This window comes from Eschrichtius robustus, chromosome 21 (genome assembly GCF_028021215.1).
Source record: "Eschrichtius robustus isolate mEscRob2 chromosome 21, mEscRob2.pri, whole genome shotgun sequence".
NCBI lineage: Eukaryota > Metazoa > Chordata > Mammalia > Artiodactyla > Eschrichtiidae > Eschrichtius > Eschrichtius robustus.
The window spans coordinates 21,344,236-21,369,589 of record NC_090844.1 but is presented as its reverse complement, the minus strand read 5'-3'; the positions used below and the strand labels follow the sequence as shown (position 1 = coordinate 21,369,589).

Genomic DNA, 25,354 nt, shown 5'->3' with positions numbered 1-25,354 from the left:
TACGCTGGCTTTTGATTTTTAACATTTCCATTAAGAGACATTGTTTGGTGTGATGTGGGATAACAAGGAGATAAGAACGAGGTCAAATAAATATTTACCACTGGCTAAGCATTAACCACTGCTTTGTAATATTAGATGAATTATTTTGTCCTCCTTTAAAAAGCAGAATCCTCACTCATGCGTGGATAAGCATATTGGTCCTTTCATTTTTCAAAGTGAAGTGAAAAATATATAACAGTAGAGATGAGTTTGATGCCTAAACAAATTGTCCAGAACTATAGTTAAAGCTGAGTAATTTTTTATCAAATCTAAACAGTTGGAAAGTCCTCCTTTATTCTCCAATTCAAAACATGATTCATTTAGAGATTTGTAGAGATGGGTAATAGCTCTTCTTGGGGACATATTTTGCACCTAGACTTTTAACTTTTATTATATCTATAGGACAGTAATATGAAAATACTTATTTTAATAAGGACATACATTTGAAATATTGATAGTCTTTTAAGAGACTATCAACAAGACACTGCATGAGAAAATACTCACGAGTCTTCATTTAAAATAAAGTCTATGTCCTGTTAAACAAGGATTTATTTTTAAGTTTTAGCTTCTTGGGGTAGTTGCGTTAAGAAAATTGTTTAAAAACACTTTTCAATTAAAAGGCAGGTCACTGTTACCTGTGATACGTGTGTGTGTGTGTGTGTGTGTGTGTGTGTGTGTGCACTCACGTGACACACGTGTGCTGTGAACATAGGCTTATATTCACATATGCATACCTAGAAAGCCATCAGATGGAAAAGGAAATATAGGGGGATCCTTTTGTTTAGGAAGCTCCCTATGTGAATTTGCTTTAAATAAATAAAATAATAATCTGTTAGCCCAGTCATTATTTTGTCATTAATATGTATATGGTACATTGTCTTTTGGGGAAGAAGAATCATTAGCCAATTGTGATAACTATGATTTTGGAAAAAAATAAATTAAATTTGTGGCCAGAACATTTACAACACTGACTCCACACCTATCAGTAATACCAGTATTCTAACTCACCCAAGTAATCTGCTCGTTCTGTAGAGAGGATAGACAAAAGCCGAAATGCACAGACATCTACTTAAAGAAAAATCCATCTTAGCAAAACAACAAAGCCCCACAGTAAATTCGTTTTATTAGAAAATTAAGCCCTTTTTCCCCCAAAGATACTATATAATTTTCATGTCCCAGATGATATTCTGCCTTCTAAGTTGTCCTTGTTAACATAGATCACTTTGCCCTGAATGGTGGCCAGGGTGGCTTTGCTCTTTGAGGCTACAAACCAGACAGGCTACATGAGTTAAACCAAGGGGAGGCTTGCCCTGTCCAGTTCTTGGAAGAGGAACTCCCAGGGAGAGGAAGTGGAGATGGGCATTCTGGTCAGGGGTTTCAGACCATCTAAAGAATTCTTTTCCTCAACTACATATGTGGCATTTCTTCTGAGTCAGATGGAAAAAATATGTTTGAACTCATATATAAAACCTGTGAAAGGTTTCACAACCTTTTACTGCTTGTTTACTTAAAACAACAAAAGCTTGTTTTCCTAAAGCCCTTCCAATGCTGATGTTCTACAGTGCATAGTCAGAGGCACAGTTCTCGATTTACTCAGGGAAGGTCAAGAGTAAAACAGGCTAATGGATTTGTCCCTGGATCCCTGCTTCTCTGTGTTTCAGCATCTTGGGATTCTGCCCTTCAGCCACACTGAACTTCTTTTTGTTATTGTAATTGGCAATGCTCTTCCACCTCAGACCTTTGAACATGATGTTTACTCTGCCTAAAAGCTCATACTCTGCTTCTTTGCTTGGCTAATTCCTACTGATTCAACTTTCTTCATTTGACATAGTTACTGCTACCTTATATATGCCGACCTCCTTCCAGGCTTTGCTTAAATAAAACTTTTTCTAGGAAGCCTTTACTGGCCCTTCTAACTAGTTAGATGATCTTGCTACAGGCTCCCACAGCAACTTGCACTTCTATCATAGCCCTTAACATATTTTATTGTCCATCACTTCCAGTTTCATTGTCATATGGGCTTGACTCGTGAGCTTAGCGAGAACGGGGAATGGGTCTATCATCTTCACCTTTGTCTATTCCCAGGGCCCAATGCAGTATCTGGCACTAAGCAGTTGTGAAAAGATTCATACTGAGTGAACACCAAAAATAATGACCAGAGCTTTTAGTATAGGTATGAATATAAACAGAACTCCTTTAGAAGTAGAAAAAAGAAAACTGAAAATTGAACACGTTTGGTTTGAAATTCATTTATGCACCGAGTTCATTAGCCACATAGCATGTTTAATATTTAGCTCACTGAAAAAGTTCAGATATGTAGAAAAATTAGAAAATCAATGATTTTGATAAATCATTGATGAAATCAATGACTGTTCTCATTTCAAATGAAATAAGACATCATTGGGAGGGTTGTTATTTATAATCATCATATTGTTGCACATCAGTTAAAATATGTTATTTTCTAGAGACTGACCATTACCATAAAGAATAATTCAAATATTCTAAATATTGCAATCACATTTTAAAAACACTTTGCTATCTGAAATGAAACTTAAAAAAAATCTATCCCACAGCACATAATCATTTATTGGTTACCTGTATTAGTCAGCATGGGCTGCATAACAAAATACCATAGGCTGGGTGGCTTAAAGAACTGAAATTTACTCCTCACTGTTCTGGAGGCTAGTAGTTCAAGATCAAGGTCCAGCAGATTTGATTCCTGGTACCGACTCTCTTCCTGGCTTAACAGATGGCCACCTTGCTGCACCCTCACATGGGCTGTCCTCTGAATACATAAGGGAAGACAGCAAGCTCTCTTGTCTCCTCCAATAGAGACACTAATCCTATCGAATCAGGGCCCCACCCTTATGACTTCATTTAACCTAAATTACTTCAATATTCTAAATACAGTCACATTGAGGGTTAGGGCTTCAAGATATGAATTTTGGGGCACCCAATGCAGTTCGTAGCTTTATCATTCTAGAATAACATTTTAAGTAATACAACTTGAAGCCCTGGAAAGACTTCTTTTGGTGTGTATTACACAAACTAGTACTGATTCATTAAAAAAAGAAATCTTTTTTTTCAATTAAGCACTGTTACTATGATGCAGGGGAAGTTATTTTTCTGGAGTTTGGAGTAATAGTTACTGACTTGGCATTATCTTTACAGGAATTGATATCATTTGGCCAGATATCACACAAGGCATTTCCTCTTGAACTTTTTAATGTCATCTTGTTTAGACTTTTAGACCTGGCCATGAACTCAGAAGTCACTCAGTCCAATTCCTTTATTTAAAGATGAGGAAATTTAGGTCAAAGAGCTTGAGTTGCCCAAATTCCTAGCAAGTTAGTCAAAGTCTTTCACAATTTGCTTCAATTTACATTTTATCTAAATTGTCCTTCCTTCTCCTGCACTGTATATTTTCACCATACCAGATTACTTGGCAACTACTTTTCAAAGTCCTGATTGAAATCTCTCAAGACAAGTCTGTCTGCACTGCCCAAACACAATTGATTATTCACTTCTCTCTGTCTCTTTAGAATTTTTCCAAATGCTTGCATATCACTTCTTGAATTACGTAAAAGTAATCTGTGTTAATTTACATTCTTCATTAAATTATGAGCTTAGTATAGGACCTTAATAAATGATTTCCAAACTTCCCTTCTGAAGGTCATGTGGCTCATAAATGATATGTCAATAACGGAAATCTGGGTCTCCTGACTTCCTGATTAATGTTCTTCTTATTCCTAGATCACACTTCACTCTTCAGATACTTATTTTAGCGTTCTGGAAGGTCGTCGAGGGCAAAGCATTTCATAAACATAAGTCAGAGAAACCTCACAAAAGTCCTTCCCTGCGTTAGACATGACATCCTAATTCACTGTCTGACGCCTACATAGTTCAAATACACCACAACAAAGAAAACTGTTGTATTTCTCAGGGGGCAAATTTACCCCAAGAATTCAGCACCAAAAGTCAAGTTTGAATTTTACTGTTATGACTCTGGCTTGTGGAAGAACTGGAAGAATAGTGCAGGAACTGAGTTTGGTCACGTTGTAGGATGCGTATAGAAAAATCACTGATGCCCCAAACAGATTAAAGGTCATGAAGTTAAGCCTGGGGCAATTGTTCTCTGAACTCTGGCACATTCTTACCGGGTTTCTGCTGTTTTATTGCTTTTGGCCCTTCCCTTAGGGTTTAGCAAGGATTGTGAAATTCTGAATAAAGTTACAAGAAGACAGGTTGATTCTCCTCTCATGATTCAAATTCCAATTCTTTTCATCTTCAAATTTTTTTTTGGCCTGGGAATTATAATAGTTGAGGTATTTTGCAACAGATGTGTTGTAGTCTTATGAAAATCGAGATGGACAAAAAACACCTATTTTTTAATGTTGTATGAATATTCAGAAGTAATAAGATATTAGAAATTTTAATAAGAAAATAAAATTATTATTTTAATAAGATATAGAAATTAATAAGATATTAGAAATTTTACATCCCCTGAAGATGTAAAAATGTCTAGAAGAAATTAGAAGAGGGCTACTTGATAATAAAAAATATAAATGCCACTTAGGGTACACATTTTATAAAAATACCTGTGTATATATTCTCATAAACTAGGTATTATCTTAAAAGAGATAAGGACTTTCTTAAAATCCCCAGTTAAATCTTTAAAGCTAATCGTGCTATAACATTTTGTTCTATAAAAAACATTCTCCTATCCACCTTAAGTTTTTCTGGAACTAATAGCTGTAAGTCAGAAGATTCTAACTTACTAATTAACTGAAATCGACGTTATCAGAACAAGTCTCTTTTCCAATATGCAAGTCGAAGAAAGGGGGATGACCTTTGATTTGCATTTACTCCAAAAAGTGCTTGATTTCTCTGGTAAGTATTCTTTCTTATGGGTTTGCTTAGCAGCATAGACTATTATTAATTTACCTCCTTCGTTTTCTTCTGGCCTACAATAGGTGAAAGAAATATAATATGACTTTTTTTTTCTTTTAAGAAACAAACATTAAATATTTTCCCATTTTATCCATTATAGTTTCTCTTTCCCAAATAATCACAGAACACAGGGTTACAATATCCTTGAAAGTACAACATAAAATTCCTGCTAAGGAAGGAGCCAGATGAAAACGTTAACAGAGAAAAGAAATAAAAAAGAGGTGGTGAGTAGAAAAGATTCCCTTTGATATGAACCCAAGCACACAAGATGGCCATTACTTTTAGATTTTCTTTCTTTTCCCTTTTTGTATATACTCACTGACAAAGTTACTCAAAAGAAGACTATGGTACATTGCAAGCTTGTGGAAGATATTTGTTTCCAAATTATTTGAAAGGTGATGCCTATTTTATTATGCGAAAACAGTTACAAATTGTCTCTTTAAACAGTATTTGTTCTCTGTCCTCTCTGCTGTCTCACAAAACCTGGCCCATAAGCTGATCTGGAATTCCTGGCAACTGAAGTGGCTTATTTTGTATCCTTAACCCATCAATTTGGCTTTACTGGGTAATGTTATGCTCAGGTAATGCTATGTAAATCTGGGCAAATGAGTTTTACTTCAAGACCTGAGACTCAGATTATAAATGAAAACGGCCCAGTTCTGCTGTCCAAGTGCACCTGCAGCTCCGCTTGAGGTCAGGGGTAATTGCTACTATTGGAAGAGGTGAATTTTTCTTTCAACCGGTTTAGCAAAACACAACTTATTCTAAATACAACATCAGAGAGGAAATCTCAGCAAATCCAGTGATGTTGAAATTTGTGTGGAACAGCAATCCAAAAACTGGTTTTGTGACATCCAAGAGTGCTTTCAATTGTCTAAGGAGTTTTGCAAAATTCTTTAAGGAATTCTCAAAATATTCTTAACTGTTTATTACCAAAAAAATGATAAAAAATAAAATAAAAATATCAACCATGCCACGATTTCAGGAGAGACGTTGGACAGTGACATAAAGTTAAGCAATGAGATGCTGTTATAACTTTTAACAAGTAGGAAGTTTAAGTTCTAAAGCATTACAATATGTACCAAAACATACATGAAATTAAACTAATACTATTTAGGCATCATGGAAAGAATAAACAGAAATGCGTAGCAAACTGCAGATGTGTTTACACTTGATGGAGTTTGACAGGAATGGGACAACTGCTAAAGGCAAAACTTATGAAGAGCTACTGTATCAACATTTTAAAAGTGGGTAAGCTGGGTTCTCCATTAGGCTACTTAGAAAGCATCCTCCCAGAACTGGAGAGAATACATTCTTTGCCTATCCCCACGGGAGACAGAACAACCTGGGTTCAAATGAGCTGTGTTGCCTTGAGCAATTTATTGTATGTCTCTTGAGTCCTAGTTTCCTCTTCTGTAAAATGAGGATAATAAAGCCCACCTCACTGGATTATTTTGAGAATTAAATGCACATAAGACACTCAGCACAGGGCCTTCCTTGCCCAGGGTGAATATGCACGCGATGCGTGTTAATTTACCTAAGGGGGTGTGTGTACATCAGAATCACTTGGGAAATTTTAAAACATACTATTTCCAGGGCCCCACTACAAACCAATTAAAATCAGAACCTGGGGTTAGGGACCATACATACGTTGGTATTATAAAAGCTCCCCTGGAGATTCTAATTGCAGTCAGGGTTGCAAACCACTGACCTAAGCTATCTAATTAGTCTAACAGTGGTTTTAAATCCTGGCTGCACTTTGAAATCACCTGGAAACTTAAACAATACTGATGCCTGGGTTTCTGTTTCTGATTTAATTTATACAAGGTTCAGCTTGGGAACTGGAAGTGTTAAACGTTCTTCTGTTAATTATTTTTTTAAAAATCTCACTTTACTGAAGTATGACATACACAGAGCTGTACATAGTTAATGTTTATAACTGATGACTTTGGAGATAAGTATACAACCCTGAAGCCATCACCACCATCAAGGTCACACACATATCCATCACCTCCAAAAGTTTCCTCCAGCCCCCTTTGTCTATTTTTATTTATTTTTCCCCCAGTTAATTCTAACGTGTCCCAGGTTGAGGACCACAAAGAATTAGGAGGATGACACTCATCCTGTGCGTTCTGGTTGCATAATGTGTTTTCTTTTATAAATAGTGTAATTTTTCTGATTATACAAGTAATCCGTGTCTCTAAAAATTATTGAATGCAGAAAACTGTGAAGAAAATAGTAATTTAAAACAATCCATAATCTCACCGCCCAGATATAAACATCGTCAACAGTTTGGTTTGTTTCGTCTTTGTATGCTAATTGTTTTACATGGTGGGGCTTATGCTGCATACACAGTATTATATTCCTTCTCTTTTTTATTTTACATTACAACACAATATTTTTCAATGTCATTTAATATACATTTCAGGTATCATTTTAAAGAAGTAACCTACCTTAAAAAAAATCTCCATTACATATCATTATCTTGCATATTTCAAAGAAAATTCCAGACAAATTATCTAGGAACTTTTTGGCAAACTTCCCCTACCGAAATCAAATTTCCCTGAGGAAGGAGTAGCCTCAAGCTTCTTGCTCAAGGCAGAACTCAAGAAGCTGACATTGGTATTGCTGCCCAAGAGTTCTCCTCATCCATCCCATTTATCAGTAATCTTCTACAAGGAAGTCATGGCCTTGGATGCTGGGCAATGGGCCAGGTAATGATTTGAATGCCAAGCTAAGATAGACCTCCAACAGTCAAGGCAGGAAGAAGATGGATGAATGGAAAATGTCCTAAAACCAAAGAAGTAAATCCAAACTCGGAGCCAGAGTCACTGGACACAGTAGACTGTCAACTACTAAGCATTTGAGAAAATCAGCAGAACTTGCCAGTTTCTTGCCCATAAGGAAAAAAGTATTAAGCAGTGGCTTAAACTGAAGCTGCTTACAGGGCAAAGATGAATTAGCACAAACTAAGTTCATCTAGTCTGCGGAATCAATCTAGAAGCTGAGGATAAAATTTTCAGGGAAGATGAACTCAGTGACACTAAAGGATGCAGAAGCTGAGCAGTGAAGATTCAATGACTTGCTGGAAGTTAACCAGTAAAACTGGAGAAACAGTCTGTGTTCGGGAGCATTGTAAATAGTCTGGCTTGGAAAAATTTCCTCGACATCCTCCAGAGTGGAGGCACCAAAGTGTGAAATTAGAACACTTGTCTTGGTGCAGTCAGATTTCTGGGTACTCTCTAAAGTGGGAGCCAAGCACCTGATAACATAATCATCTCAAGGCTAAGCCTTAGGTGAGAGGTAAACTCGGATATAGGTTCACCTTTCCTGGATGCATTACCTCACAACTCTTCCATTTTTGAACAGGCACATCTGTTTCTCATAATCCATGATTAATTATCTGTCCTCTAGTATTGTTGCCTATTTTTTAAATGTATGTTAATCTTCTTACTAAAACAAAACTACAAACAAGGGGAGGTGTGGAAGAGGGAAAGGAACTTACATTACGTTTAGAATAAAACTCAAACTTACCATAGTCTGTAGGCCCTGTGTGACCTCACTGCTGGCCCCTTCCCGTTCCCCAAACATTCCACACACTTTCCTGTCTCAGGGCCTTTGCTCTGGATATTTCCTATCTAGACCTCTCCTCTTCTGGCTCTTTTCATCCACATGGATGGCTTCTTCTCATCATTCAAGTATTACAGCATCCTAGAGAGGCCTTTCTAGACTACCCTACCAAAAGATTTACTCCCTCTTACCTCTATTTTTTTTCAATTTTTTCCCCTTATCACAATGCAGTCATTCCTTTTTTCTGGAATTACGCATATCTGCCTACTCTGTGCATGCTAATGGCATACAATAGTTGGTCTCGACCACCAGGAGCCTACACTTTAGTAGGGGATAGAAACATGACTCATACACTCTCATAAATCATTGCAAAATCCTAATTCTGTTAAGATCTATGAATGAGAGCCCGTGGAACTAACCTGTAAGTATCCGACTTTGGATTTCTTTGTAGTTTGTTATCTGTCTCGCACTTGAATATGTGTTTCCTAAGGGCAGAGTCTTTGCTTTGTCTGGTTCTGCACTGTAGCCCCATAGCGTGCACATTGTGAGAACCTAATAGGTGTCATTGGATAAATGAATGCTAAGCATTTACATTTGCACTTTCCGTTAAACTTCATGGTAACCATGAGAACTACGTACAACTATCCCTATTTTATGGATAAATAGGCTTGAAGCTCAGATAAGAAATTAGTTCAAGATCATAAAGCTGGTGACAGAACCAGAAATTGAACCTAGTTCTTATCCCAAGTCATTGCTCTTTCTATTCCACAAAAGGCATGGGAGAGGCAAAGAATAAATTACTGTAAATTGCTTTACAATGATGTAGAAACTAAGCACATTAGTCATTTTCGTGTGTTCTCCTCATAAGATCAAAAGCAAAAACCAAACCAAACAAACCTACTACCATGCAAAAGAATCCTACAACTTTATTTTTCAATAGCATTGCAGTACCAACAAAATCTAACTTCACCAAGCAACCTCAAATATTTCTAGTGTTTGGTGATTGCAAAATCGGATTTCGTTTGGATCTCTTTGTATCTGGCACCAAAACAACAACTTGAACAATCAAGAACAAAGCTGTATGCTTGTGTGGCATTTGCTTGACTTGGCTAAAGGAAACCAGGTACAAAGGTACATACTCTCTTAACTCTTTCTACACTCTAAGAAGTTCTCTGAAATTTGGAAGAAATTCCTACAGTGGCTTCTTCGTTAATTATGACGTTGAGTGTTAGCAAGGAGAGGCGCGCGTGTGCATGTGTATGTGTATGCACGTGCAGGTGTGTATTTTGCTCACATATTTGCTTTTATATCCTCCTTTAATTCCTCCAAGATCTCTCCTTCCAGATCTTGGATAATATAGGGCTAGCCTCCAGCTTTAGAGAAAAGGCAAGAGCTCAGAGGAAGCCAGAGAACACTAATAAAGTGGTTTCTGACTCAGATTCTCAGATGACACTCTGCACTCTGCATGGAATGCCAGCCCATCAGCTTTTTCTTCAGATTTGCCCCACCCAGTTTGCTTCCCTCCTCGCAAGTCAAGCATTGTTTTTAAGTTTCCAGGTCTCTGGGTTATGCCACTCTTAGCTCCCCTTGTGCCTGGTGGCCCTAAGTACTGGCACAAAAATCTCTAAGCTTACATAGATTCCCTTTTTGGCATAGGGTTAGGTGATTTTTAAATTTATCACATACTAAAGACTTCTTTCCAAACCTTTCAAAAATCAGTCAAAACTAACTAAACACCTTTTCTCTAATTAAATAAAACCAAGTATATTTTAAGAAAAATCATCTCGTATTTCTAATTCATTTATCTGTAAACCATCAAAACAATAAGAACTAATTGTTGCCTACGAATCTCTTTTGAGCTTGTTAAAAGGTAATTGAAAAGTTTTCCCCTCATGCTTAATTAACCTCATATTTTGCCGAGGATTAAACTTGGTGTGTTTGAGATCGGATGATAAATCAGTGCCCAAAGACTTTCAACAATTTCTTCAACTGGGACAAATGTCCTCCTGTTCTGATACTTAATTTACATTTAATCCAATCTGCATTCCATTAGTATAATCCTTAGCCATCCAATTCCATTTTTAATTTCCATTTCACAACCTCTATCCTATTACTAGCTTTCACATAGGTCAAGAGAGTACCCTGTAGGAATACATTCGTTGACATAAATTGAGGAAAATTACTTTGAGTTAAACTGATTACCTCTGTCCTTTGGAATTAGGGGCACACTGGGCCATAGAATCCAATCAGTCAAGTCCTACGTGGCTTGCTGATACCCAAGGTTATGTAGGAGGAGCTGATCCATCCCCTTTTGTGGTGTATTATCCTCCCTTGTAGGAGGACTTACTGGTCTCAGTTCACCTGAAGACACTAAGATGTTTCCAGGATCCTCTGGAAGGTCAGTGATTCTGTGCCTTCATCCTGCTATAGGTGTGATCAGCCCTCAAACAAAAGGTGCCTTGGAGTACATCGGATTCAAATGCATAAGGTGCCACACATGTCGCTTTGAGAGTCCAGGAGTCTGCCTTCCTCAATTAACCTCCTACAGCACCTTCATTGTATAGCACCGAGCAAGCAGCCTTGAGACGGTGTTGCTGCTGGGTTTCCAGACATGTGTCATTTCCACTGCATATTTAGTAGCACATAACTGCCTGAAGTGGGGAGACGGGAATGTGAGGCATGTCTCACCGAGGAGAAGGGTTTTTATTTTAAAAAAATATCACTCAACTGCTAATGGAAACGTCAACCTCCCAGCCCTATTCTTAAAAATAAATAAATACAAGAAGTTCCTCGTGTGAGAGGCACATTAGGGACACAAGATATTCATTTCCATGAAGTCACTCACAGCAGGCCTGTCTGGAAAAATGCTTTCATCTTCTGCGAAGGAGGGGGGAAATGGTACCAGCAAGAAGGTTTAAAGACCAAGACTTTGAAGTAGAGGGTGAAGTGGGGAAAAGTGATCTTCCAGTCAGGTGAATGGGGGCCAAACCAGATTAATTTCTACACTTCAACGTGTGCTGCATGAGGACCATAGAGCTATGATTTGTAGAGGAGAAGCCTCTATGTCCAGTCCAGTGGTGTTCACAGGGGGTTTCCTGCAGTCCTGGCGTTCCCCCCACTGGGACACCAGGGTGCAGAGGGCAGCTGAAGTAGGAGGTGCCATGTTGCTGCAGCCAGGACAGCTCTGTTTTTAGCTGCTTCATGGATTGTGGTGATGACGAATTTAATTCATTTAACGCACATTCACTGAGCATTCACTATGATGCTGACACTTTCCAAGTGTGGTCTATGTGATGGTGATCAAGAGTAGACGTGGCCTCGGCCTCATGGAGCCTGTGGCCTCTGCAAGGTTCTTTGTGGGCTGTTGGGAGGTGTGTGAGTGTTAACACCATGATGGTATGAATGATAACCCCTCATTTTGAGGATTAATAAACTGAGGCCCAGACAACATCCCCCCAAATAATTAACTGAAGAGCTGGGGATAGAATTTAGATGCCATGACTTATATTTCAGTGTTCCTCCTCCTAAGCTCAGAGCACACACTGGAAGAGAATGAATAAAAAAGTGCAGAAACTGCTCAACTGCAGAGGATGTGAATTTTGGTCCATGACTGGGTCTTATCTCTCTTTCTACTCATTCAAGTGCTCTCTCAAGATGCAAGTGAAACTGTACGCCCATTCTTGGGCTTGGGGAAAATCAGTTGCATGGGCCTCACTCCTTCCAGACCACTGTCTCCGATTCACCTCCGATCAGAGGTCATTTGGCTGCCCTTTGTTCCAAGAGCCTCCCCATCAGTCCCGCTGTGTTCATGCGGCCCCTTCTGCATGGGTTTCTGTGGAAATCGCTGGGGCTCCCTCGCATTCTTCGCTGCCCTGCATCACTTCCTTCCTTCCCTTCTTGCATGCACCGGAATACTTTCTCTCCAACCCCCATTCCTGCTGCTCATTCTCCCAACCATGACCTTTGCCACTTTTCCTTTCTCTGTTACTGTACTTTTGTAATGCTGAAAACCAGGATGGGGTGGGATACAATTCAGTGTGCTTTCCTTTTGACTCTGCACTTCTGCCTTGTTCTCTGTCTGTTTAAAAGCCCTCACTCTTTTTTATTTTTTTAATAAATTTATTTATTTTATTTAATTTATTTTATTTTTGGCTGCATTGGGTCTTCGTTGCTGCACGCGGGCTTTCTCTAGTTGTGGAGAGTGGGGGCTACTCTTCGTTGCGGTGCACGGGCTTCTCAATGCGGTGGCTTCTCTTGTTGCAGAGCATGGGCTCTAGATGTGTGGGCTTCAGTAGTTGTGGCAGATGGGCTCAGTAGTTGTGGCTCACGGGCTTTAGAGTGCAGGCTCAGTAGTTGTGGCGCATGGGCTTAGTTGCTCCACGGCATGTGGGATCTTCCCGGACCAGGGATCCAACCTGTGTCCCCTGCATTGGAAGGCGGATTCTTAACCACTGCGTCACCAGGGAAGCCCCCTCACTTTTTAAAATGTTGGGTATCAATTTAGTCCTGGTCACTCGTCCTGCCTGCTGTGCCTCTCTCCCCTTCACATCTGCAACCATGTGCAGTCCTGTCTCCAGCAAGGTTAGATCTGATCAGACTTTTACATGTGGAAGGGCAACCTGCAATGTGTATGACTCAGGATATGGAATATTCCTTACTCAGTCCATCCAGTCCAGACCTTGACCTGCTGGGACGTGTGACACGGAGAGTTGCTGGCAGTGCTCTTACGCTGTCCTTAAAGATCCTGTAATACATTCAGCATCCTGTTTTTGGGAGCTGCTTACATGTTAGCCCACACCGCTCAATCCTCATTAGGGGGCATGATGGAAGGAAAGGAAAAAGCAGCCTCCACCTACCAGAGAGCTTCTCATGAATTGTTTCTTTGTACAATATTGTTTCTTTATTAGAGCACAAAACAAAACAGTGCTTATTTGTTTTTGAGAAGAGTTTGTTTTCTTTTCAGTCCAACACACTGAATCTCTCCTGTATCCTTTGAAATCCTAAAATCAGATTCTCCATAATCTTTAGTTAACATTGTTTGTAGAAGTGAAACATTCTATGGTTTATTCTTCCCTTCTGTGTGCTTCCCTTCATCAAATTGGACTGTTTGAGGATGAATTTGGTGCTTCGCCTACCCGCCAGCACGAGTGCAAAGCAGGCACGATAGAAATGAGTTTCGAGAGATTCTTTTGAGTTAAATTGGCAAATGAGGATGACATGATATAATTAGGACAGGAGCTTTGGGGAGGTTTTCAATTGAGAGAGCAGTTTTACAGAAATAAGCATACTCTGTCTTCTGGCTCCGATTATCAATCATGTTGTGGGATTTGAATGTGGCTTTTGGACAGTTTTCTGTGCATAAGCTGATCAGTCCAGTCAAGGACCAAATCTTTGACCCTGGCCTCAAGTGACCACTGTGTTCCAAACAGCTGATTTTTTTTTTTTTTCCAGTAATGTCTAACTCAGAGTGGAAAAGAAAATCCGAGCTGTTTTGTTGGAATAAGTGATAGGGAGTTTTCAAACAGATAAGGTTCTGATCCCCACTTCAGAGCTGAGAGATGAATGTCCTACAGTGATAAAGGGCCTTAAACACCACGTCGTCTGTCTCCTCGGGAAGTATATTTTCCATGACACCAAACCCAAGTTCACGTGGTGTTCTTTTCTTCCTTCCCTTCTCCACCTCCTGTCTTTCTTTCCACAGAGCCCTGGCCCCTTCTCCTTCAAGGTCAGGGCATCTCTGGCTGATTGAAGCGTTGGCTTTACCCTTCGTGCAGCAACACAATAATAAGGTCAAGTTCTTATTTGCTGCAGGGAAGTCACGAAAGACCTGAGGTTGATACAGAGGGACCCTACCCAACTGAAAACGCAAGGCAGTTCTTCCTGACATGGAAAAAAATTACTACAAAATATTAATGTTTTATCAGCGGGGGGAGCACCTTCCATGTTAGCCATTCTTATGTGTGTACTGAGTTGATTCCTGGGAGGTGAATCTAGGTGGTCTGGATTCACCTCCAGAACACATATGTTCTGAGCTTTCAGGCTAAACAGCCCTTGCAGAGGGCAGGTGAGGGTTGAATGTAAATGGTTCAGAGTTTCTAGAACAAACAGAAGTTTTTTTCTGAGCAAAGGGAAGTGGTACTGATGTTAGCAATGCTCTTCCTGCTCGGCCCTTCTCCAACAATGCTTACTGTGTATGACGGCGTGTTCATACTCATATATGTAGCCTGTGGCCCCTAAACACCTGGAGAGCGGGCATCACGTCTTCAACTTCTCCCCATTTCCCAGCCTGCTGTGCATAGAGTAGATTTGTTGCATTTGGTTGAGCTTCAAATAGGTTCATTCCTTCTATTCAATCTGTAGACACATCTTCTTTCATAGTCTAGTAAGTTTGTTATCATTGACTTTGGCAAAAAAAAAAAAAAGGTGATTTTTCTCACCAAAATCATCAAAGACCTCCTTTTTTTGTTGTTGTTATAAATCAAATAGGCAATTTTTACTCTTTATTTTATTTGCTTGGTTTTTCTTAGGCATCTAAAATCATTCACCATGCCCTCCTTCTCAAAACAATGTTCTTTTGTGTTCTGCGACAATGCTCTCTGATAACTTTTTGGATGCTCCAATTCACTTTCTTCTGGGGTCTTCTCTGATTCTTCCAGTAGCTCAGGCAGAAACTCTGAAGACATCCTTGACTTCTTTCTTTCTCTTACAGATGACATTCAATCCATCAGAGTATGTTTTCTCCCCCTTGAACATATATCTGGAATATGAACATCTTTGCCACCACCACTGCTACTACCGTGGCCCAGCTCCGTCTCCTACCTGGACTGTTACACTTGCCTTCTAACCGGCCTCCCTGATTCCTCCCTTGTGCGAACAGGCTATTCTCAGCACAGCAGCCAGAGTGGTCCATTTTAAGCCCAAGTCGGATCATGTGACATCTCTACTCAGAACCTTCTCCAGGCTTCCCATCTCGTTCAGAATCAAAGCCTAAGTCCTGAAGAACCTAGTGGCAAGACGGGAATAAAGACACAGACCTACTAGAGAATGGACTTGAGGATATGGGGAGGGGGTGGGGTGAGATGTGACAGGGTAAGAGAGTGTCATGGACATATATACACTACCAAATGTAAAATAGATAACTAGTGGGAAGCAGCCGCATAGCACAGGGAGATCAGCTCGGTGCTTTGTGACCACCTAGAGGGGTGGGATGGGGAGGGTCGGAGGGAGGGAGATGCAAGAGGGAAGAGAAATGGGAACATATTGTATATGTATAACTGATTCACTTTGTTATAAAGCAGAAGCTAACACACTATTGTAAGGCAATTATACTTCAATAAAGATGTTTAAAAAAATAAAAAAATAAAAAAAAAATAAAATTAATTCCAAAATTAAAAAAAAAAAAAAAAAAAAAAGCCTAAGTCCTCACTACGGCCCACGAGGCTTCCGATGCCCTGGTTCCTCTCCCTGCTCACTCAGCACTAGCTCACTGACTCACTTGCTAGTTTCTCAGCATACCTGGTGCCCTCCTGCCTACAACCTTCAGCCCTTGCCGGTCCCCCACCTGAGATGCTCTTCCTCAGGAACCTGTATGGTCTGCTTTCTCACTTCCTTCCAATCTTTACTCAAAAAAACAATGTTAACTTCTTAGTGAGGCCCACCCTGATCACCAGAAGCCCACATCTCACCCATTCTGCCTATCTCTCCTTTTCCTGAGAACATATCATTATTAAACATATTAATATACTTTACCTTTTTGTTGCTTTTTTTCCTCCTGTGTACTATCAGCTCAAAAAGGGAAGGGACTTATAATAATTATTATTTTTGTCACTTTTGTTCACTGATGTAGAGTTTGCCATGTGCTCAATAAATGTTTGTTGAGTGACTGATTGACCTAATGTTGGTGTTTCCCATGGTTTTCTCTCAGTCCTTTCTCACATCACTTGGGTGATTATCTCACCTTTAAAATCATCTATCTACAGATAACATTCTATGGCAGATCTCTCCTTCTTGGAGCTCCAGACATGTATATTCAAATTCCTTCCCAGGAACTGGCATTTGTATTCAATAGGACTCCTTTGTATTCAATAGGAGGCACTTGTATTCAATAGGATTTTGTATACAAAATAGGCATTTGTATTGGACTCCTTCTGCTGCAAATGACTTAAGCACATTGATATGCATAATTGAGAAGTCCAGTTGCAGGGCTGGCTTCAGGTGTGGCTGAGAACAGGGCTCAATGTCAACAAAACCTGCCTGTTCTTGCCCCCTCACTCAGCCCTCCTTCCCTATATTGGCTACCTTCTTAGTTTCTCCTTCAGGGGTGGCAAGATGGCTACAGCAGCCCTAGCCTCATCTTCTTGTGACTCTAAATCCAGTGCAAAGGAGAGAGCCTCTTTTCTAGTAGGTCCCACAAAATTCATGATATTCAACCTCTAATGGGATTGGCTTAGGATAGGTGGAGCCCAGCCCCCCTCACTCAGCCACCAGCAACACAGACACACACACTCACCCACACCTCGGGCCAGGAGAATTGCAGGATGTTTAGTGACTCTGGTCTGGGTTACATGCTGTACTCTTGGGGGTAGCCTTGCCATACCATATGAACTGGATGTTGCAGAAGGATCCTCAAATGAAAATTAAGGGTGGTTTTCAAAAGGAGAAATGGGTGTCGAAACATTCCCTGCTTGGGTATCATCGTCTTTCTAGTTGCTCAGTCATTAAGAGGTGTTGCTTCCTCCCTCTTTACTCCTTACATCTGATACATTACTTTACTATATGGATTACAATTCTTCAATATATCTTGGCTCCACCCATGCCTCCTCCTCCACATTCCTATGACCTCATTCATGTTTCAGTTATTTTTTGTGTGCCCGGATCACCGTAAAAGCCTTTAAAATAAAATCCCTTCCTAGAATTATTCCAATGTGTTCTATCCCCATGCAAAAGAGATTTTTTCCAAAATGCACATATGGTCTCCAGCGCAACCCTTCCTCCCAGTGTCCTCTGATGGAGCCCCCTCATCTTTGTTATGCTGTAGGAGACACTTTTGGATCTGACTGTAACCGTCCTCTGCAGCTTCCACTCTGAGCTCAAAGCCCTGCCCTGAGGCCAGACCAAATCACCTGCTTTCTCACCTCCATGCCATTGTTCCCACTGACCATTTTGCCTGAAAAGTTCTTCCCTTGGCTCTTGACACCTCCACCAGGGTAGCTCCATCAGTCCTTAAATACTTAAGAAATACTTTTGAGCACTCACTACGTATTGTTTTTCCCTGATTCCCTCAAAGCTAGTTTAGGTATCCCGCCCCTAAGTTAGAATTGGTTGTTTATTAGTGTGTTTCCCTATTTAACTGTGAGCTCCTTGATGAAGTCTGTTTTATCTTAGTATCTAGCACATGCTTGGCACGTAGTAGGCACTCAATAAATGATTACTGAATAAGGAAATAAACTGTAAATAACCAAAAGGTAAATTTGGTATTTAAAAGCATCTTCACTACTGAGCAAATACATCATAAACAGATCAAATAAAAGCTATGGTTCTATAATGATTCATTCTCAAGAGCCAAATCCTCTTGTAAACATTCATTGGGGAGTGACGGAGGCAGGTAACAGATGCATTAAGATAGACTGAGAGATGATTCATTTGACCTGCGATTTGAGATTGTGCTTATTGGGAAATAGTTATAGCTCCTTACTATTTACATTCCATTTATTACTTCTTTCTAAAATGTGTGCATGTGTGATTTTGATAATGGGAAATAGGATACTAAATGTCTGAAAAAAAGTGGGGCTAAAGGGAATTGACCTGTATCATCCATTATTTTAAAAGCCCCAGAAAATTCCAAGTCAAAGGTTCAAACTCATGCTTTCCTTAATAATTGCTAATAAAGACTAAACATTTATAGAGAGAACTGCAATCAATATAAGCCATTGTTTACATGGGTAGCTTGTTACAACCATCTTGTACACAAACAGCAGTATTGTTCTAAGATTCGTAGTCAGCTCACTACCATTCCAAGAAAATGTCCAAACAAATTCTTCTATGATGGTGTGACAAGAACATCATTTCTTCAGAGGTGCCAACACAGGCGCTAACACAGAAATCCCTTTTTTAAGTGTTTGTATTCATCATTGATAAAATGGATGCTTACTTGCTGGTATCTGAATTATTACAAATATGAGATAAACACGGTTCGTGAACTTTCTGTCATATTTTGACCTAAGGGTAAAGTATTTCCTCATCTTCTCAAGCACAAAGGAACACACCATTGATAGAAACAGGCAAGTAACAGAGGTACACAATATGCTTCATTCTAAAAGACACAGAACTCTTAATATTCTGTTCAGCACAAGATTTTTGCTCGTATAGAAAGAAGCCTATGTGTTAAGCCATTAAAAAGCCAGATAAACAAATTTTCCAGGAATATATGCATTTCAAATTTATAATATATATACTTTAGAATATTCCCAATGAGGTAAGATGGTTGGGATGCCCCCAATACCAGCAGCCACCATGGTTTGGCTCAGAGAACAGCAACGAAGAAGCATAGCTACAGACAGCAGCAAAGATGGCTATAACTGAAACCCAAACGGCAATTATTAAGATGGATGCAGAGAGGGGTGACTGAATTATTAATCTTTTCCATCATCCTCAGCTTCCCAGATAATGACCACATTCATTAGTGTCATTCTGAATACAAAAGTGCGCAGTGGGGTTTCCCCGATGATGAAAGGGCTCCTTCCTCTTTCACTTTTCCCTGTAGTGGAATATCCCAATCTTTCTGGGAACTTGACGCTATAAAGTGCTCCTCATCTTATGCTAGGACATGTAGGACAGGCATGTCCTTTATGGACTGGTGGTTTGCTTAGTTGTTCCCTTTCTAAATCACACATGTGAGTCTCCTTAATTCACCCTAGTACAGAAAATACCAGAATCTGATTCAACTCACAGAAAAATCTTCCATAGAATTTAAGCAAAATGCAAACATGCTATTTAAAATAGTTGTAAATTTGCCAAAATAATTTTATGTACTCCTTTTAAAGAGCACATCTGTTGTATAAACTGAAGTATAATAACAGCTATCATTGGTAGAGGGCTTACTATGCATCGAGCACTCTGCTAAGAAATTTACTTACATAAATCACTGAATCTTCATGAATAACATTTTGAAGGGGCTAGTTAAATTATTTAATTAAAATAAAGATATTTTAAAACTAGCTTATTATAAATAATAAAAAAGGTAAAATGTGTAAATGTACATTCATACAAAAAGAAATTGTATAATTACCATAATTATTATAATATAATAGTATAAATTATCATTACAGAACATATATAAATCTGTATTGCTCTGATTCATGAAAATATTTACTATAATTTCCAGGTTTGGAGTGCTTTATTGAATTTTAACCTAAATCTAATAATTTTCCAAAAGAATTCAAAAAAATAGAAAAAGCATTAAAGAAGGACAAATTATACATACCTAACGTGACATTATCTGCTCAAGAGGTTTGTGTAGAAATGCTATAAATGAAAGAACTATATCTTCTTTTAAGTTGTGATTTTTAATATTTAAAAATTTGCCTCTTAAAACAGGAATCAATCCTAAATAGACATTTCTCCAAAGAAGATACACAGATTGCCAACAAACACATGAAAGGATGCTCAACATCACTAATCATTAGAGAAATGCAAATCAAAACTACAACGAGGTATCACCTCACACCAGTCAGAATGGCCATCATCAAAAAATCTACAAACAATAAATGCTGGAGAGGGTGTGGAGAAAAGGGAACCCTCTTGCACTGTTGGTGGGAATGTAAATTGATACAGCCACTATGGAGAACAGTAAGGAGGTTCCTTAAAAAAACTAAAAATAGAACTACCATATGACCCAGCAATCCCACTACTGGGCATGTACCCTGAGAAAACCATAATTCAAAGAGTCATGTACCACAATGTTCATTGCAGCACTATTTACAATAGCTAGGATATGGAAGCAACCTAAGCATCCATTGACGGATGAATGGATAAAGAAGATGTGGCACATATATACAGTGGAATATTACTCAGCCATAAAAGGAAACGAAATTGAGTTATCTGTAGTGAGGTGGATGGACCTAGAGTCTGTCATATAGAGTGAAGTAAGAAAGAGAAAAACAAATACCATATGCTAACACATATATATGGAATCTAAAAAAAAAATAAAAAGGTTCTGAAGAACCTAGGGGAAGGACAGAAATAAAGATGCAGACGTAGAGAATGGACCTGAGGACATGGGGAGGGGGAAGGGTAAGCTGGGACGAAGTGAGAGAATGGCACTGACATATATACACTACCAAATGTAAAACAGATAGCTAGTGGGAAGCAGCCGCATAGCACAGGGAGATCAGCTTGGTGCTTTGTGACCACCTAGAGGGGTGGGATAGGGAGGGTGGGAGGGAGGGAGATGCAAGAGGGAGGAGATATGGGGATATATGTATACATATAGCTGATTCACTTTGTTATACAGCAGAAAGTGACACACCACTGTAAAGCAATTATACTCCAATAAAGATGTTTAAAAAAATAAAATAGACTGACACCAAGCATTGTACATGGATGACCACAACAAAAGCAACAATGATTGCAATTACCAAACATGAAACACACTCATACTATGTCATAATATTGACATTCAGTCCAGTAACCCTCCACTGTAACAGCTCCTTTACTTTGCAGTGAAATTTAAATTGGAAATTTCAACAGCTATTTTTTTTGGCACATGATTAAAATTTAAAAAATCATTTATATACTTCAAAGCTTAGCTACCATTCTAATTCAAAGAAGAGCATAATGTACATGTAACTATGAATCATTTATTAAACTCGGGTTAAAAAAACCCTGGAGATTATACATATATAATATTTTATATATTATATATTATTATAATATATATTATGTGTTATATGTATATTGTCAACTTAAAAATATCAGGAAATATTGATATCTAGGATTCTTGTTAGAGTGGCTTGCAGATTTTCTAATTTTCTCCTGATTTTTTCACCAGCATGAAATCTGAAAAAGTTTAAATTGTATTCTAGTTACTGCTCCAAGAAAAAGTATCCAAAAGAAGAAAGATGTCCCCATGTAGTCTTAGTTCTGTCTTCTGAATGAAGAGATGGTCTGACTGTGAGGAACTAACTGTTCCCGTGAACTATTACACTGACTGCCTGTGCAGTGGCTCCTACCTTCTCTTATAGAGAATATGGGGAGGATTTTCACACCACCCAGTAAACTCCATTCAACAACGCATGTGATCAGTTCCCTGCTTTCTTTTAATAAGGCAGAGAACAGTGGGGTGCTGCCAGTGTGGCTGGGAGGATTAGGAAGGATGTGGGTTCCTCCTGCCTCTAAGTCCCCCTTAACGGGGCAGCCCTCCCTGGGACCTGGCACTGAGAGGGCACAGGATGACCCTCTGGTCATGCCCTGATCTGAAGCCCAGCACCCCTTCCTTTCCCTTCTCCCCGCCCACGACCACCCTACTCATCAGGCAATTTATGAATATAGGAGAGACAATATAGTTAGAACAGAAAGTGTGATTTGGGGATAGTAGAGTTAGAAATGTTAAGAAATAAGGCAGGTAGGTGTGTGGGAGAGGGGAGGAGTGCTTTGTTTCATGGATTCATAACTAGCACAGGGAGAGTGGAAATTTAGAGTTGTCAGTACACTTTTCATCTTTCTTGAGGATTCTGTCTCATGATATCATTCCAAAACTCTGACAAAGTAACTGCCTGCTTTTACCTACAAAAGTCTTCCGCATGACGGAAGTAAGACAAGACTGCCCTTTTTAGCCAATATTAATCCTAGTTCTTGTCAAGTGACTCAAATCAGTGGGTCTGTGTCAGTATTCTCCACCTGTTAAATATTGATGACCGTGGCTGATTTCATGGCTATTCAGCATGGATTATGTGTGTCAGCAGATTGTAAATATCACGGAAGAAAAAAAAAAGAAAATCTGGTAGAAACCATCAGTGACAAAAAGCAGTAGCTAATGAGCCTTTTAGTGGTTCCAAACTCTTGCACTGTGATTTACTAGCTTTTGGTTTTGGTGGATGAAGATGTTTTTGGTGGATAAGTTAAGGACAGTGTGGTAGAACGAGATTTTTAGGACTTGGCTAAAAAGAATCTACGAAATTGCATGCTTTTAAGTCCAGGGACGGCATCTTATTTCTCCTTCAATTTTCAGTGCCTACCATAGAGATCGGCACATGGTAAGAACTCCACCTTTTGTTCAAGGAATCAATGAAAAGGAATAAAAACTAGTGGAAATAAGAAGTAATCACATTTACCAAATCTAGCCCTTTAAATTATGTATCATTTAATGAATCATTCTAAAAGAAGTTATAAATATGAACAACTCTATGACAAGAAGACAGATGTCTGCCACAAGAATCCTCTTTGTTGTAAGAAGGCCATTAAGGGTGTTCATAAAATACCATAAAAAGATTCTTTCAAGGGGAACCAGTTTGAAAATTAAAAGTTTGTAGAGAGGAAATGGCAAATATACGTCAAAATTCCCTAACCATGCTAAGCCATAGATTCTTACAGAAATACAGCAAAGCCAAATATCCCCTAGAGCAGGGCCCCCAACCCCTGGGCCGTGGACCGGTACCGGTCTGCGGCCTGTTAGGAACTGGGCTGCGCAGCAGGAGGTGAGTGGCGGGTGAGCTAGCGAAGCTGCATCTGCCGCTCCCATTGTTACCCATCGTTCACATTACCGCCTGAACCACATCCCCCCCACCCCACCACCGCCCCCCCCATTCCATGGAAAAACGGTCTGCCACGAAACCCGTCCCTGGGGCCAAAAAGGTTGGGGACTGCTGCCCTAGAGATACTTTGCCTTACCTGTACTTCCATTGGCATTTTCTGTGCAATATACATTTTTGGATAGCATTGAAAGTCCTCAAATATTCTCTGTGAATTTAACTTCTTAAAGTTCCTGAAAAGTCACCTAAAGTTCTCTGGTTTTGGAACATTGGAGGCACAATTCTTAAATAGGTGACTCCTAATGATAAAAGGTGAATTTATATAACCTAAATTGCCTCATAGTGTGGATCTCTTATTTTGTTTATGAAGCGATATGTAATTTGACCAGGAGATGGCAGCATTCTGAAAGAAAAAAAGAGAACCAAAACAAAGCAAACATGAAAACAAAAAGCAAGATAGAGCAATTACCATGCTTTTTATTGTTCAAGGTCTTAATGATGACACTATTTTAATTAGGGTTAATTTTTTTTGTACATTATTCTTTTCAAGGTCTAAGATTTCCTCATTCTAAGAAAAATAACGAGTAATTGTAAGAGCCTACCTGTACTATTTTCTCATCAAAGAAGAAAGTCCTTTGAAAGATACAATAATTATCTCTAGATAGAATTTTTTAAATGAATTTATTTATTTTATTTATTTATTTTTGGCTGCATTGGATCTTCGTTGTGGTGCGCAGGCTTCTCATTGTGGTGGCTTTTCTTGTGCAGAGCATGGGCTCTAGGAGCACGGGCTTCAGTAGTTGTGGCACACGGCACATGGGCTCAGTAGTTGTGACTTGTGGGCTCTAGAGCACAGGCTCAGTAGTTGTGGCGCGCGGGCTTAGTTGCTCCGCGGCATGTGGGATCTTCCCGGACCAGGGCTCGAATCCGTGTCCCCTAGCATTGGCAGGCGGATTTGTAACCACTGCACCACCAGGGAAGTCCCTCTAGATAGAATTTTTAGTTAGTAGTGTATTTTTACTTCTCTTGGAGTAAAAATAATATCTTAAAATAATACATATGGAACTCAAACTTATGTTCCAGAAAGATATTAAATGTGTTAGAATTTTTCTCCAAAATATCTGTTTGGGTTGAAGGAATGTTCTTGTATGCTGTAAATGCATTATATAGAAACACAATTTAAAAAACATGAAAACATTCTTCCATGGAGACTTACCTATCTATCCATATATCTAGGTGTAAATTTATTTATTTACAAATATTTAAAAGAAAAAAAAAGCCCTACATCAGCCTGAAAGAGTAACAGAACTTCCCTTATGTGTGTAACTTACTAACGAATTGAATTGAAAAGATGCACAGGGAAGCATACAGCTCATGTCCTTGTAATGTCCCTTGCAATTTATACAGCAAATGGAATTATGGACAATCCACTATGACAATATTCTTCAAGCCAGTTAAATGAGTAATGTTGTTTATTCTATGTAACTCAGAAATAGGCTAGCATAATTGTAAAAAAAAAATAATAAATACATGATGTAACTAATGAAAGACATTGAAACGATTTAAATTTTGTGCCTGCTGCTTTTAAATGGCATCGTATAGTTTTTGCCACATAATTATTTTCTGGTTTGATGGCAATATTTTAATGAAAGTTTTCAGGCATTTTGTAAGAAAAAATTACATTTAGTATCCTATTACTTCAAAAAGCTTAAAAAATAGTCTATCAGCTTGAGTCTGAATATAAGCAGGTATCCTTGGGGCCTATTCCTGCTGCCCAGGCATCTCCCTAGTCAGAATATATTCCTTTACTCCCCTGAATCAGCCTGACCTAATTCCCTCCATCCATGCTTGATCTGACCATTTGAGACCCAACAGGTGTACTTATTGCTGAAACCCATCCTTCTTTATCCCAAGAAGCTACTGAAGCTTCTAGAGCTCAGCCCCAAACTGAACGTCCAGTACTCCTGGCCAGGCAGGGTCCATCCCTGATCATTGCATTGGACCTCTTTCCCAACACAGTTCCCAAGAAATGGACTCTTATGGGAAGG

The 25,354-nt window shown here is 39.1% G+C and overlaps 1 protein-coding gene across 17 annotated transcripts in view; it reads right to left on the bottom strand.

Annotated features, from left to right (window-relative positions):
• Positions 1–25,354, bottom strand: part of DLC1 (DLC1 Rho GTPase activating protein) — a 416,411-nt gene that overhangs the window by 269,771 nt on the left and 121,286 nt on the right. The gene's annotated exons all lie outside the window — the stretch shown is intronic.